The sequence below is a fragment of the Lithobates pipiens genome, unplaced genomic scaffold (genome assembly GCF_037356315.1).
Source record: "Lithobates pipiens isolate NorthernLeopardFrog02 unplaced genomic scaffold, aLitPip1_a1.2 Scaffold_23, whole genome shotgun sequence".
In the NCBI taxonomy this organism is placed as follows: Eukaryota; Metazoa; Chordata; class Amphibia; order Anura; family Ranidae; genus Lithobates; species Lithobates pipiens.
The window spans coordinates 293,969,236-293,974,919 of record NW_027507785.1 but is presented as its reverse complement, the minus strand read 5'-3'; the positions used below and the strand labels follow the sequence as shown (position 1 = coordinate 293,974,919).

The 5,684-nt window shown below is 42.7% G+C and overlaps 1 long non-coding RNA gene across 2 annotated transcripts; it reads left to right on the top strand.

The window, feature by feature from the left end:
- The first annotated feature begins 3,853 nt into the window (after positions 1-3,853).
- On the top strand, positions 3,854-5,377 carry LOC143927048 (uncharacterized). 2 transcript variants are annotated; one of them, XR_013262226.1, is made up of 4 exons: positions 3,854-3,963; positions 4,078-4,199; positions 4,863-5,121; positions 5,209-5,377. It is a non-coding gene; the product is annotated as an uncharacterized LOC143927048 (long non-coding RNA). The 2 variants fall into 2 exon arrangements; XR_013262225.1 differs by having other exon boundaries at positions 4,863-5,377.
- Positions 5,378-5,684: the final 307 nt, after the last annotated feature.

Here is a 5,684-nt window from a genome sequence, read left to right as displayed (position 1 = left end):
GTGTATTTTGTTTACTATGTTCAGTTTTTGTGCACACTATATGTGTGTATATATATATATACGATATGAACTATGATTTAATGCTTTGAGAGTATTTATAAATAAAATACATTATATTGTAACTTACCTCCACTATTTAATTGCTTCATTCAAAGTCCCAATTCCCTTTTTTCCTTTTATCCATTACCGGGATGGAGGCACTCTAGGGTGCTTCATTTAAAGTCCCAACCCTCTTCTTTTTTACTCTAATGTATTCCAAAGGCCAGAATAATATAAGATTCTGACTGATGGAATCCATTAATGCTTGAAACTTGAGCCTAAATGCATCTAAACGCTTGTGCAATATGCGTATTTTATCATTTTTTTAAGCAGCTTTTTATCCTGCCATGAGTTCTGGTGTTCACTTTGGGGTCAAATGTGAGAAAACCCCACTATATTGACAAGCAGTGCCGTCTGTCACACTCTGCAGGCCAAGTAAAAATGCAAAGCAAAACACCCCAGCCATAGCGTGTGTACAGCTCTATCAGGCTGTAATGTCACAATATTGGTGGACGGGCAGGGAGGTGGTAAAACCATGGCTCAGCCACCTGTTTTTACTGCCTGCCCCTCCAGGGCTCACGGGAGTGCGGGCTGTGGAGAAGGTGGGAGTGGCTGGTGGTCAGTCATCTGGGTGGATCCTGGCATTATTGTGGGGAACCCTGCAGAGCCTTTACTGTTGGCTAAATCTGGGTGGCAGGAGTGCAGCTTTGGCCTTACTTCTCCTTTAACCGGTTCACCGATCAGCTGCCCCAGATATGCTGCAGTAGGTTGGCTCCCCTGCGCGAATCAACGTACCTGTACGTTGGTTCGTGCACTAGCTTCTGCGGGCACATGCCCACCGTGTGCTGCGGGAGCTCGGTGTCCGCCAGCCACCTGCGAACGCTGGAAGCAAGGTGGATTCCTGTTCTGACAGTCCGTCCCCCATACAGTTAGAAAGGGAGCACTTGACCCCTTGATTGCCCCCTAGTGTTACCCTTTTCCCTGCCAGTATCATTTATACAGTCACTGGTCACCAAAAAGTGATACTTAGGGTCAGATGTGTCCACTGCAATGTCGCAGTCCCGCTAAAATTTGCAGATCACCGCCATTACTAGTAAAATCAATAAAAAAAATTAAAAAGTCCCTAATATTTCCCTTATTTTGTAAGCGCTTTAACTTTTGCGAAAACCAATCAATATATGCTTATTCCGATTTTTTTTTTAACCAAAAATATGTAGCAGAATACATATTGGCCTAAACTGATGAATGAACTATTTTTTAAATATATTTTTGGGGTATGTATTATAGCAGGAAGTAAAAAATATTGTTTTTCTTTTTTGAAAAAAATTTTGTTTTATTTTTGTTGTGATAAAATACCACTAAAAGAAAGCTCTATTTGTGGGAAAAAAAGGACATCAATTTTGTTTGGTTACAACAGCGCATGACCGTGCAATTGTCATTTAAAGCGACACAGTAAGGTATCGCAAAAAATGGCCTGGTAATGAAGGGGGTAAATCCTTCCTGACCAGAGCACTTTTTGCGACTTGCCACTGCGTCGCTTTAAATGACAATTGCACGGTCAAAATTGACATCTTCTTTTCCCCCACAAATAGAGATTTCTTTTGGTGGTATTTGATCACCTCTGCTGTTTTTATTTTTTGTGCTATAAACAAAAAATGTGACAATTTTGAAAAAAATGCATTACTTTTTACTTTTTGCTATAATAAATATCCCCAAAAAATATTTAAAAAAAACATTTTTTTCCTCAGTTTAGACCAATATGTATTCTTTTACATATTTTTGGTATAAAAAAAATGTATTGGTTTGCACAAAAGTTATAGTGTCTACAAAACATTGGATAGTTTTATGGCATTTTTATTGATAATTTATTTTTTACTAGTAATGACAGCGATTAGCAATTTTGTTTATCGTGACTGCGACATTATGGCGAACACATCAGACAATTTTGACAAATTTTTGGGACCAATGGCATTAATACAGCGATCAATGCTAAATAATTGCATTGATTACTGTAAAAATTTTACTGACAGTGAAGGGGTTAACCACTAGGTGGTGCTGTAGGGGTTAAGTGTGTCCTAGGGAGTGATTCTAACTGTGAGGGGGAGGGGCTGTGTGACATGTCACTGATCAGTGCTCCAGATTACAGGGAGAGCTAATCAGTGACAGTGTCACTAAGCAGAACGGGGAGATGCTTGTTTACATTAGCATCTCTCCCCATTCTTCCTCACCGTGGGACAAGCGGGTATCCCCATGGACATCGGGTCCACGGGACCTGCGGTCACGTAGCTCCCGCCTCTTAAAGGGCAACACACAGGTACGTTAATCTGTCTGTATGTGCCCTTCTGCCGCAGTATATCTGCGTGAGGTGGTCGGGAAGCGGTTAAAGCGCAACTAATCCCATCGATTTAACAGTTTCATTCCCAGCACGTGCTGGGATTGCTAACTGTAACATTGCAAACGGTCAAACTATCAAATGGCTGGCATCATAACTGATCACATGTGTAGCATTATGGCAGTTGAAATTCAAACAGAGGCCAAGATGGCAGCTTCCTTGGCTGAAAATGATCGGAGGATTTAGCTCCGCTTTCCCATCAATGCATTTGGGTGAAGTGGTAAAGTTTCCCTGAAATGAACATTTTTAATTTTGTTGATCCCTACCCTATAGAAGAACCTGTGTTGCCTATGGCTAGTGCCAGGACAAGGTCATCCAGCACCCAGGGCAAAGATGCCAAACTGCGCCCCCCTTTCCCTTAGGGTTAGGGTCAGAGTGCCCCCTACCCCTGCAATAAACCATTGCGCCAGGGACAGTCGGCTCTCCTGCCCACCCCTTGTCCCGGCCCTGCCTATTTTCTCCTCTCTAACTCTTTAGTAAGTGTCTAGGAACACCCCCTGACCATGCCCCTCTCATAAATTGTTGATAATCTCTAATTATTATGATTACAACCAAACAGGGTACCATGGTATAGTGTTCGCAATTGAACACCATATTTTTCTGTGATTCATTGTATAATTATGTCATCACTTCATTTTTGCTGTTTGTATATATTCTCTTAGCTATATATTTACTCTGTCTGTCCTTGAATAAAGACGTGCGTTTGCACGTCGGGACATGCATGCTATATGTGTATATGTAATAATCTGAAAAAGATGTTATTTTATTCTTGTCTTTGGTTAAGCAAATGGCTTCTTTTAGCTAATGGTGTGTTGGGATCGGTCGCCTGTCCCTTTCCCCCCCCCCCCCCCCCTTTTTTTTTTTTTTTTTTTTTTTCCCTCCCCGCCTTCTACCCACACACCTTCACCCCATCCCCGTTCTGGGGGTCAGGGGAGGTATTGGACAGTAGCGACATATCCCCACATTGACCTGACCCGGGTTTATGCTTGTCCCCCACTTTTATGGTCCCTCCGCACATTGCTTCCAATGCCCTTCCGCTTTTATGTGGAGGAGGTGGTGTGTGGGGGGCTGTTTGCCTCTTTTGCGCGACTCCCCGACAAGGGTAGGAGGGACCCCTGTCTGTGCACATGCAGGGCTCTCTCCACAGATGTCTCCCTATATGACTGGTGCGGGCTGGTCCCGCCCAGCCATTGGAGACACGTATTTCCTTGTCGGTGGCGTCCCTGAACACTTCCGGACGTGCCTCACGTTCGTCTGACCCTTCGTACGGACGGACGTGACGCAATCACGTCGTGCATTTGCGTCGGAAGTGACGTCGTTTCGGGGTCGCTTTACGACCTTCCGGGACGCCGGGGCGTTCACACGAGGTCGACCTGTTTAGGCGGCCAAGCAACAATAGGCGGTTCCAGCCAATGGGTGGGCGGCCATGCCTGTGATGCAATCCCGGGGCACTATATAACACAGTACACTTGGCAGCAAACATCAGCTCCTGTACACAAACAAGGACTCTCGTACCTTTGAATCCCTGGTTGGTAAGTTTGACTATTTGCTAACCTGGCTGACATGCCCCCATTTTACTTAAATAAACTTCTGAAAAACTAGATTTTCTAACAGCTAGCTCGCCTTATCATTCTATTTATTCTTAGATGGGGGTGCCCCTATGGACTAGGAGTCATTGACCGTATCTGGCACTCTTCCCGGGATAGTTTCCCAGCTACTGTCTCTCCTTTTCCATTTTGGGAATCTTTTGTTCAGCCCAGCTATCCAGGTAACTGTTATCACTTTCAGTATAAACATGGTTTATCACATCTGAATGCTTTTTTTTTTTCTTTCTTTTCTGTCACCTTTCACCAGTTCAACATTAGCATTTCCATGCATTTTCATTCATTTTTACCTCTATCCGTCACTAGCACCCCTATGCACTCCTCCCATTGTCACTCTGATTTCCTAACATGTTATCCCTCTAATTTTTTTTCATCACACCAACACCCACACTTCTCACCTCATTATTCACTTCACCTGCACATCATTCACTCACTTATTCACTACAGTCACCCAATATCGGGTTGTCATCACACACACTGTTCCCACCACATGTCATCTCACGTTTGTTTTCTTTTGATTTCAACCACGTTTGCTGTTTTTGTTCCTTCTTTTTAATACGTGTTTGCCTTTTGAGTTTTGTTTTTCTTTCCCCCCCTTCCCTCCCCTTTAGCCCCCCCCCCCCCCCCTTTTTTTTTTTTTTTTTTTTTTTTTTTTTTTTGGATGTGAATACAGATATCTGGGGATATTCCCTTTATATGCACACAAAGCATATATAAGATATCTCCATACCCCATATGTGGGTCTATATATATATAATATAGAATATAAAAAACAAATATATAAATATATATGTCTAATTGCGACTATGTTGGGATTTTCATCACAGGCGTGACTTACCATACAGGCAGGCTGCCTACGCTTGCACCTATTCCCTACAACCTTTGTGGGGCATAGGGTTTTGTCGTGTGACCGCTCGTGAGCCGCGCCTCTGGGCTTCCGACCCTCACCCCACTGCTGGATTCTGTGGCGAGATGTATGGACCATATATCTTTTGTAACCTGTGAAGGACGTCTAAGCATGAACCTGGGTAAACTCCACCATTAAGCACTATAATTTGTATGAACCTCTCGGCAATACCATACTGGGTAATTACACTGACAAATCTAGAATATGTTTAATACTAATCCTATTCGATAGATTTATTAAGTTGTATCTTGTCTCTCTATCAACAGACTTTCTCTGAAGAAGACCCTAGTGGTTGAAACGCGTTAGAACTATAAATTTATTTTTGCTGTTACTAATCTTATACAGTATATTTATAGTTAGGTCTGCTTAGTGTATGCCCAATTGTCATTGCAATTTTTGTATGTACAAGCTTGGTTCTATTTATATCTTTTTATTTTAAATATCTGGGTGAAGCTCATGTTTTTACCACACAATAAAGTAATCTTTTTTATATAGTATGCTACGCTTACTGTTTATTGCTGCCTAAAAATCCCGTTGGTGGGGGAATTCGTTTTATTTTTCTGATTCATAGGGGTGAGCAGCACCCTTTTTGCTCTTGTTAGCAGTGTGCTCCTTCCAATACGGCCCTGCCTATGGCAACCCCAAGTCGCCCTTTTTTCCTTTGGTGCACCCATGGAAGAATAAAGCGATGATTCGGACAGGTTGCTCTGAGCAACAAAACTGGCTCCTGACTCAGACACTT